Genomic DNA, 10,297 nt, shown 5'->3' on the forward strand with positions numbered 1-10,297 from the left:
GAGTTACTTTTAATTCATTACAATTTTAAATAACGAGTGGGTAATTCCATTACATTTGGCAAGTAACGGAACGAATAGTAATTTCCCTACTTTTCAGCTTCAACTTTAACGTTTCCACGTTAGGTTGGACGTTACTTGGGGGCGGGAACAAGGGGAAGTCAGCTCCTGGCTGTGATTGGTTAACACAAGACATGTGCCTCACACTGATTGGACCTCTGCGCAGACTGTCTCTTCCCTCGTGATCTGTGTTAGGAGGCACGATAGAAGAGATGAATAGGCAGGGGGAGCCTGCTAGCGTCTGACTCTGAGAGGAAAAAATGGACGCTGGAGGAAAAAGCCAGGGCAAGGAAGGCAGAATGGCGAAGAGCTGTGGAGGTGAGTGACGATGATTTGTGTGTGTGTGTGCCCCGGTGTGTGTGTTTTCGGCGTCTCTGGTTTTGGGGGGGGGGGCTCCGGCTCTCTGGCTACCACCCCTTACTCTCTGGACTCTCTGCTTCAATTTTTTTTTAAAAAAAGTTTCTAGGTGGTCTAATTCCCGAGATATACACCAAAACGTAACCCCCCCTGCACAACTTTTTTTTAAACAGATCATGCTCTAGCTACAACTCCCATCAGCCCAATCCAGTGGCCATGCTGGCTGGGGCTGATGGGAGTTGTAGTTTAAAGTAACTTTTCAAAGCTCTGGCTGCAACCCCGCCCTTTCATGATTGTGAGTAAACTGCAGACTTGTGTTTGTGTTGTAAATCTCTCTCCCTCCAACCCTATTTTTAAAGAAATTAGGCAGGGTTTATCACAGTTTTTATTATGTAGGAAACTAATACTCATTTTTTAAAAAAATGAATGAAGTTTATTTATTTATTTTTATTATTTTATTTATATCCCACCCTTCCTCCCAGTAGGAGCCCAGGGCAGCAAACAAAAGCACTAAAAACACTTTAAAAATCATAAAAACAGACTTTAAAATATATTAAAACAAATCATCTTTAAAAACATTTTTTTAAAGAAAAAATTTAAAAACGTATTAAAAAGCAATTTCAACACAGACGCAGACTGGGATAAGGTCTCAACTTAAAGGACTTGTTAAAAGAACAAGTTCCTTATCACTTGAGGCTGCAGTTTTCCCTGGTTGAGTAAGCCCCATTGAATACATTGGGACTTGCTTCTGAGTAAACAAACATAGGATTGCACTATAAATATATTTACAGGTTATATAAATAAACATATTTGATAGTCATGCTTATATAAATATTTTCATAGAATCATAGAATAGTAGAGTTGGAAGGGGCCTATAAGGCCATCAAGTCCAACCCCCTGCTCAATGCAGGAATCCAAATCAAAGCATTCCTGACAGATGGCTGTCCAGCTGCCTCTTGAATGCCTCCAGTGTCGGAGATCCCACTACCTCTCTAGTAATTAGTTCCATTGTTGTATGGCTCTAACAGTTAGGAAGCTTTTCCTGATGTCCAGTCGAAATCTGGCTTCTTGCAACTTGAGCCCATTATTCTGTGTCCTGCACTCTGGGATCATTGAGAAGAGATCCCGGCCCTCCTCTGTGTGGCAACCTTTCAAGTACTTGAAGAGTGCTATCATATCTCCCCTCAGTCTTCTCTTCTCCAGGTTAAATATGCCCAGTTCCTTCAGTCTCTCCTCATAGGGTGTTGTTTCCAGTCCCCTGATCATCCTTGTTGCCCTCTTTTGAACCTGTTCCAGTTTGTCTGCATCCTTCTTGAAGTGCAGAGACCAGAACTGGACACAGCACTCAAGATGAGGCCTAACCAGTGCTGAATAGAGGGGAACTAATACTTCACATGATTTGGAAACTATACTTCTGTTAATGCAGCCTGATATAGCATTTGCCTTTTTTGCAGCCACATCACACTGTTGGCTCATATTCAGCTTGTGATCAACAACAATTCCAAGATCCTTCTTGCATGTCGTACTGCTGAGCCAAGTATCCCCCATCTTATAACTGTGCATTTGGTTTCTTTTTCCTAAGTGTAGAACTTTTACTTCCACCCAGTTTTGTCATGCTGTGTCCCTATAAGTATCCAATTGCATACTATGGTTGTACAATACTTCCTTTACATTTTAAGTATGCCTTGGGGTAGTCATGGTTCTCCATTGTTTTCATCCTGAGGGGCAGATAGGCTGAGAAATGGTGAGTAGCCCATGGTCACCCACTACACTTTATAGCTTATTTCCATTTTGAAAAATTAATTAAAACAATTTACATGCAGGCAAAATTTATTAAGCGGATTCACACAATATGTGTAAAGCACATTCAACTCGCATTTAAAGCGCATGACTTCCCCTAAAGAATTCTGGGAAGTGTCATTTCCCCCTCACAGTTATAGTTCTCACCACTCTTAACAAACTGCAGTTCCCATGATTCTGTGGTGGGATTCATGTGCTTCAAATGGGTGTTGAATGTGCTTTAAAGGAATGGTGTGGATCTGCCCTAGGTATGATGTTCATTCAAGAGTGAATTGAAAAGAACATTTTTAAAAGATACTTCTTACTCTTACTCATTTTTCAGACCTCTTTCTGAAGTAAAGGGTCAAATCTGTAAAAACATTTGGAGCAGCCACATTAAAAGATAAGTGCAGGGTATTCCAGGCAGGGGGTTGCCAACCCTGCTTGGATATGGATGTCTTTGCAGAAGAACCCTAGTCAAGGTTTACCAACAGCACAGTCCAAACTATATCTACTTAGAAGTCAGTCCTGTTGAGTTCTATGGGGCTTAATCCCTTAGTAAGTGTGTTTAGAATTGCAGCCTTCAGGAGCCTCCATCTTTACTCCCCAAAGCTCCCATCTAACATCTCCACAACACTAGGCTCCTCTGTCTCTGCTGTGGCCTTCTGGTGACTGCCCTAGCCTGAAGGCACTTAACCCTTCTTGCTGAAAGCAAGTAGGCTAGATTAAATGTTCCCTACCCAGGCTCATATATATAAAATATAAACGGCATTTTGTCAAAAGTATTTTTGTCTACATTTTATACCTCATCCTTGGTTTTCCAAGCTTGGCATGGAATGCTTCTCATACAGAATTAATTTGAAATGCTGCATATTTATTATCATAATCATCATATTCAAAATAAAAAATATATGTACCGCCTTCAAGTTGATTCCAACTTATGGTGACCCTATGAATAGGGTTTTCATGAGGCTGAGAGGCAGTGACTGGCCCAAGGTCACTCAGTGAGCTTCATGGCTATGTGGGGATTTGAACCCTAGTCTCATTTTGTTCTCACAACAACCCTGTGAGATAGTAGGTTAGACTGGCCCAGGCAGGGTTATTCAGTGAGCAAATAGGATCTCTTTTAATTGTGCTATCGACCTGCTTACTTCTACTCTGACTGGGGGATCTTGCAGCATGGGGAAGAGATGGGGGCACATCACAGCGAAGTTCACCCATATAGGAGCATTATCTCTTGTTTATTACAGAGACGCCTGTTGCAGGTTTTGCTGCTGAGAGCAGCAGTCAGTTAGTGCGGCCACTTGAGTCACAGCTTGTTGATCCTGAGGAGGCAAAACTAGAAAGTGAGGTTCAGAAAGGAGGCCCTGTGCACGAGGAGGAGGAGGGCATGAAGCAGTGCCAGTTGCCCACAGCCACATCTGCAGAACAGCAAGTACCATGGTTTGGCTTTGAGAAAGCTTGTACATTTGTGAGCCAGAGTGGGAAAAATGTTGTTGTATGATGCAATTACTGCCTTCCAAGGATCAAAAATCTGAGATCAGCTGTTTCCCCCTCATCCAATGTGAAGAAACATTTTGAGGTAAGCCTTTGTCATGCTGGTCCTCAAAGAGTGTCCATTGTCTATTTATGTTTAAATTGTGAAGTTCCTCTTCCATTGTTTCTTGGATTCATGCTTTGTTCTTCTTCCTCAGAGGGCACACCCTGAGAAGCTGAGAGCAATTGAAGAAGCAATAAAGGCAAGGAGACATGGCCTTCCTGAACCAATGCATGACACCCCTCCTCCCAAAATGCTGAAGCAGCAGCAGACAACCCTTGAGAGGTGGGGATCTGGCAGGGATCTGCTTCTTCTGGCAGCCTGCGTACACCCTCGCTTCAAACTAGATCGGCTGGAATCGTGTCAGGCCACCACCCATACCAACAAGTAAGAACATTAGGGAAGCCCTTTGGATGGATTACTCCAAGGGAAATGTTGTCTCAAGGGAGGCATCAGAGGGCTTAAGGTGGTAGGCAGGGGCTGGGCCTTTTCTTCCTGGGGCTCCTCATCACAACCTTGGGTTGCTGCAGGTAATCCTTAAGGGTCTGCTGTGCTGCCCCATGAGTGTGGTGACTTGGTCACCTTCCTACCTTCCATGTCATCATCCATAGGCTCAGGCTGGACCCTGAACCAGGGGACATGACAAGCATCAGGAAATGAAGAGCAGATGATGGTTTCCTAACATATATGTGTTAACATATCCTCTCTCTTTCTTAGATACACAATGGAAACCTTGTTGAAAGCTGAAATAAAGATGGGTGTACTTAATGAGGACAGTGATCAGTCTTCAGATAAAGACCAGGAAGGAGATGACTTAGAAGATGACTTCTTTAACTTTCTGCCCCAGGGCAAGAAGTCAGCAGTGGACACTGCTGAGGAGGAACTGGTGAGGTACCTGAGGTCTCCCAGCAGGGAAGTGTCATCACTCCATGGCTTTCCACGTGCGCTGCGGTGTTTTTTGCAGCACAACACAGGCATGCCTTCAAGCGCAGCAGTAGAACGCCTGTTCAGTACTGGTGGCAACGTAATGACTGTAAAAAGACATTCCTTGTCTGACATGCTCTTTGAGCATCTTGTTCTTTTGAGACATAACAGAAACATATTATAAAAGCATTTCAAGTGTAAAATTTGATTTCAAGAGTTGGGGTATCATCATTGCTTGGGGGGATGTGAGATTCTGTTATGCCATTATGTTAATCTTATGGATATTTTTTTTTATTCTACTACCCCCTGTGTGTGTGTGTTTATTTTTAATATTGTTTTAGGCTTCTTAGATGTGCAGCAGCCAAGGGCAGCACCTTGTAGGAGTTTTTTTAAAAAAGTAACTGAAATGTAATTGTAGTGATTACTTTTGAGAAAAAGTAAAGTAATCAGTTACTTTCAGAGCAATTGTAATTGTAACGGTAATTACTACTTTTTTGGGCCAAGCAATTGTAACTGTAATTTATTACTTTTTAAAAGTAATATTCCAGGCTCTGGCTTCACCCACCCTATGAGGACCCTGTTGTTCAGCATTTAGTTTGAAAATATCCAAAAGTCCATCGCTACAGGGTAATTTTGCATAACAGCTAGATGTTTTCCATTTTGATTATGCACTTACCTCCTGTCAGGTCTGTCTTCCAGGGTCTCACGCTTTGTACTTTAATTCAGGTCTGGGAACCTCTCTTGCAAGAGCTGTATACCAGTAGTGGGCAGGGTCATTGGCAAAAGTGGACAGAATAATGGGTGTGATGCTTACCTTTGGACATCCAGCCACACAAAAGCCAGAATTTTTCACACACACCTCTCTCCATCCAGGCAAGCAAGAGGCATTATCTCAGTTCAAAGACACATTGCAACCATGCAAAAGCACTTGAGGAGGTGTGGAGCAGGACTGCTAAAGGGGGGGTGACCTACTTCAAGTCCCAAAGGCCAAACAATGAGGCTTTGAGGGAAACATTCAGCTCTTGGGCCTGAGGTTTCCCACACTATTTAAGCTCTCTGCTTTGTTACTTAATGTTACATTGTCTACATAGGAAAACAGGACGGTGCCTTATACCAAGTCAACTATTGCAAAATGGACTGGTATCCAAGACAGGCATAACTCACAGTATTTCAGCCCCCTGCAATATAGGCATATTAATGGACTTACATTGGTGCTGGCAGGATGTTTTTTTAAAAATATTTACAAACTGGGAGGGAGGAGGAGGGAATAATATTCTTTGGTATGAAATGATACCTGAGATCATGACCTACTCCTGTGTTTGTTGCTTCCTTCTATTTTTGGGAAGTCAGATGTCTGCCCAAATCTACACTAAAATCCTGGATATAGGAATTGCTTGCTACGGGATAGCAATCATTTCTCCACCAAGGAAGGCCATGGCAGGGATGTGGGTGTGCAGCACACATGCGTGCCATCAGCCAAGATGATGGCAGAGGCTTCAGCCCCTTAGGAAAACCTCAGCTGCCATCTTTCTTAAGGGTACCACTGCATGCGCAACCGCAGAACAAGGTAAGTTAAGCAAGGGAATGTCAGAGCCCCGAAGCTCTCACCATGCGATCCGCAGCAGCGATCCTGCCATGAATCATGGAAGGGGAGCAGAGAGCCCCCTCAGGGGTTTCTGTAGCCTCAGGGGCCCTCGGGCCAGTGCCCCACCTGGCCGCCCCTTGGAACCGGCCCTGTTTTCAGTTACAGTTTCAGTTGTGTTCTCTTTCCAGCTAGCAATATAGAAGCATGTTTTTTTCCTGCAATAAGAAGTAACAGTTTGTTTATTCTGCAGTTATTATAATAAGTAGAACAGGATTGGATGCTTATTACTAAGGGTGACATAAACCTGGGCTCCTGCTAGGAGGAAGGGCAGGATATAAATCAAATAATAAATAAATAAATAATAATAGATAACTTAAAGTGATCTGAAAAAATTGGTACCCTAAGTTACTCTTTACTCTTTTAAAGCACTCATTATACTCATAATCTTAGTGTTTATTTTTTTATTCTGTTTCATGAGTACTTGATGGCAAAGGATGAAAACAGCCCTAGAGAAATATAAACACTGATGTACATACTACAGTTAGCTAGCTGACTGGCTGGCCACCTAGTAACTCAGGTCTAAATTCTAGTTTTCCCAGTGTATGCAGCTAAGCATGAGGCCTTTTCAGGGTTTCTGGACAGAAAAATCAACCCAGTAACCAGTAAAAAAGTCCCAATTGCTTTCTACAGTTCATTATCAGTCATTTAGTTAGTCTTTTATATAGTAACCAGTTAAAAAGTTTTCCTTTGATTGTCCAACAGGAAGGAAAATCTAATGGTCAGGAACAAGACTAGAAGGAGGGATCATCAAGGAGGAGTTAACACCTTTTGGTATCTCCTTGTTCACTGTATCCTTAACATCCTTTCCCCTTTGAAACAAAAAATATGCCAGTCATTTAACTTCTAGTGTTCATACTAAATTGTTTGTTAACGTGACTTTTACACAACCAATTATGTAAGTTAAGACACACTCTGGATGGAAGAGGAGTGAGGGGGAAGGTCACAGTCTTTCAAGCCTGGCTAGGCCCTCATATCCTCTCCGCCAGTGGGGGGGATTGGCTGGCACTATGTACCTCTGCCCCCACAAGTGCCCCACCTAGAAATGTGACAAGGAAGGTTGCCATCAGGCTGTAGCTAATGACCATTACAATGCAACTCATAAAAATAAAAGTCCTAGTATAAGTTAAATATATACATTTTCAGCATTGCAAGATTTAAAAAATCACCTTGGCAGTCAACATTGATTCTGGGTTTAAAAAAGTAGCCCATAGTTTTCTAAATGTGAGGGCATATAAAGCTATCTTATAGGCAACAAACTTGTCTACATCAGCCAGCAACCATGTAATTTTGAAATCATCTGATTGATCTTCTAAAACATTCTAAAATCAATAGAAATGAGATGTATAAAGGAAAATGTATTTCTATGCTTCCCTACATCTCAAAGGAGGCCAGGTATAGTGCACAATGTTTTTAATCTATCCTGATCCACTTCCAAAAAGAGAGAAATTTCTTGGCCTATTTAAAAGAATTTATTGGACAAACATTTCGTAGGTGTAGCTTGAAATCTAAGTTGAATAAGCACGTGCCTAAAAGGGGGGGAAATGTAGATAAGCAGCCCTTTTATAGTCAGATTTAATTTTTATATCCCAAACTGAGGATTTATAATTCTTCATATATTCAATATCCATTATGGCATCTTCAACAAAAATTACGGTCATAAACTTTGTAAGATAACGTTACAGGGAAATTGAATAACAGGACACCAAACAGTTACAACACTGTATCCAGCCTTCTCTAAGCTGCAGGTCTAAAAACACAGCTCTGTTAATGTTGGTTTGACGTTAGCAAGAAGTTTTTGTCCCAGTATGGAATCATAGATTTATGAATGTGTACTTTAAAAAAATGGAGACTGACTTTAGTTCTAAGTAATGCACCAGATGCACTACATTGAGTCCCACAAAGTACATGTGAGACATTATTTTGAATTACATCCTACCAGAGCTACCCACATTGCTGCACTTTATAAACAAGTAAGATACAGTTTTAGCGACAAAAACATGTATCAACAGTGCTAACAAGTAATGGCCCTTGGTAAGAAGGTGTTTTTCTAGCCCTCAATGAATGAGATGAAATTTTAATGGCCTCCCTATAAGAGTGTCATAGCATGTTTTCAGAAAAATGAAGCCCTGAATACTTAAACGAATTACATTGTTTGATTATGATATGACCCATCCAGGACTCATTTGTGTACTTATATCTTTTGGCAAATGTCACCACTTTGGTTTGATTGTAATTAATGGAATAGCTTTTCTACTTGCAATAAGTTTCAAATTTGGAGAGTAATCTCATACTTAATTGGGATAATATCATCTACATAAAGCAGCACTGGTGTTTTTTACCAATTCGGGGAGGTGGAGGACAGACATGAGAGCTCTTGAACTACATCATTTATGTAGAGATTAAACAATAATGGGCCCAAAATTTATTTTATTTAACGAAATGTATATACTGCTTGATTGTAAAAAAAACACCTCTACGTGGTTTACAAGAAACATGAAAATTATCAATTAAACAATTAAAATGTTAAAAAGATTATTAAAACAGCAGTAAGTTAAAATCACATCTGGATTGGCTTGTGTGGATAGGTTTGCCTAAACATAAATGTTTTAAGCAGGGTCCAAAAAGAATACATTAAAGATGCCTGGCGGATCTTTAGGCAGGGAGTTCCAAAGTGCAAGTGCTGTCACACTAAAATAAAGATTTTTTACAAATGCAGAACGGGTATCATATGGCACCTATAACTGCCAGTTCCACAGATTGAAGTGGTTGAGTGAGCACATATTGGATAAGGCAATCCCGTGCAACAGCTTTTTGGTGGGCCACTAATATACTTTCAAATAAAATACTTGAAAGCAAAATACTAATCAGCTGTGCTATGTCCCTTATGAAAGCCAACCTGCACTGGGGGCAAGACCTGGTTCTCTTCAACCCATTCAACTTATCCTAAAAGATGTCATGCATACATTTTTGCAGAATCAAGACCACTTACTAAGAAAGGAACTGAAGAACAGGCCACTGGCCTCACCTGAAGGGTTGTTTTCCCAGGTATCAGGCCATCACGTGGGTAGTCATAGCACCATCTAGTGTCCGAAGGCAAGAATGTACTGGAGTCAAGATCTGTGGTGCGTGAGCCCCTCCCACTCCAGTTTCATTCGCGACGAGTCCAGCGTGAGACATCTTGAGAGAAAATGCAATGGCCAACAGGCCTGCCAGCAAGGAAAATACAAAACTGGCCCAGTAGGGCAAACATTTCTACAAACATGGACATCCTGACTTAACTCTATGCCTAAATGATAAACGTAAACAATATCCTGTAGTAGGTGACATCCCCATTCAAAAATCCTCCAAACAGGAGGGCTGTGATGGCATGATACCAGGGAAAATCACCCTTCAGGTGAGGTCAATGGCCCGTTTTCCCCAGATAGCATGCCATCATGTGGGATGTACCAAAGCAGCCCCAGAAGGGAGGGACCACCAGTGCTTACTCAGTGTCACTCATGAGAAAGAACCTGTTGCAGAACTCGCCTCCCAATGGAAGCCTCGGCAGAAGCATAGCGGTCTATCGTATGTTTAATAAAGGAGTCTGGAGCAGACCATACCGCTGCTCTACAGATGTCTGCAAGAGTTGCGTTGGTTGCAAAAGTGGCCATAGTGGCAGCTGACCTGGTGGAATGCGCCATTATTTTACTAGGCACTGGCAACTTTAGTGACTCATATGCCAGGGCAATGCAGGTGCACAACCAACAAGACAGGGTAGATTTAGAGACCTTTCCCCCCAGAGTCCTTGGGTGAAAGGATACAAATAATGACTCCGTCAATCTTATGTCCCGGGTCAGAAAGAGGTATATCTTGAGGGCCCTTCAGACATCAAGCGAGTGCCAGGCCTTCTCCAGTGGATGAGTGGGCTTAGGACAAAATGAAAGAACAATGTCCTGGTTACAGGGGAAAGTTGAGCTGACCTTGGGACGAAATGATGGATCTGGATGCAACACGACTGA

The sequence above is a fragment of the Rhineura floridana genome, chromosome 8 (genome assembly GCF_030035675.1).
Source record: "Rhineura floridana isolate rRhiFlo1 chromosome 8, rRhiFlo1.hap2, whole genome shotgun sequence".
Taxonomy (NCBI): domain Eukaryota; kingdom Metazoa; phylum Chordata; class Lepidosauria; order Squamata; family Rhineuridae; genus Rhineura; species Rhineura floridana.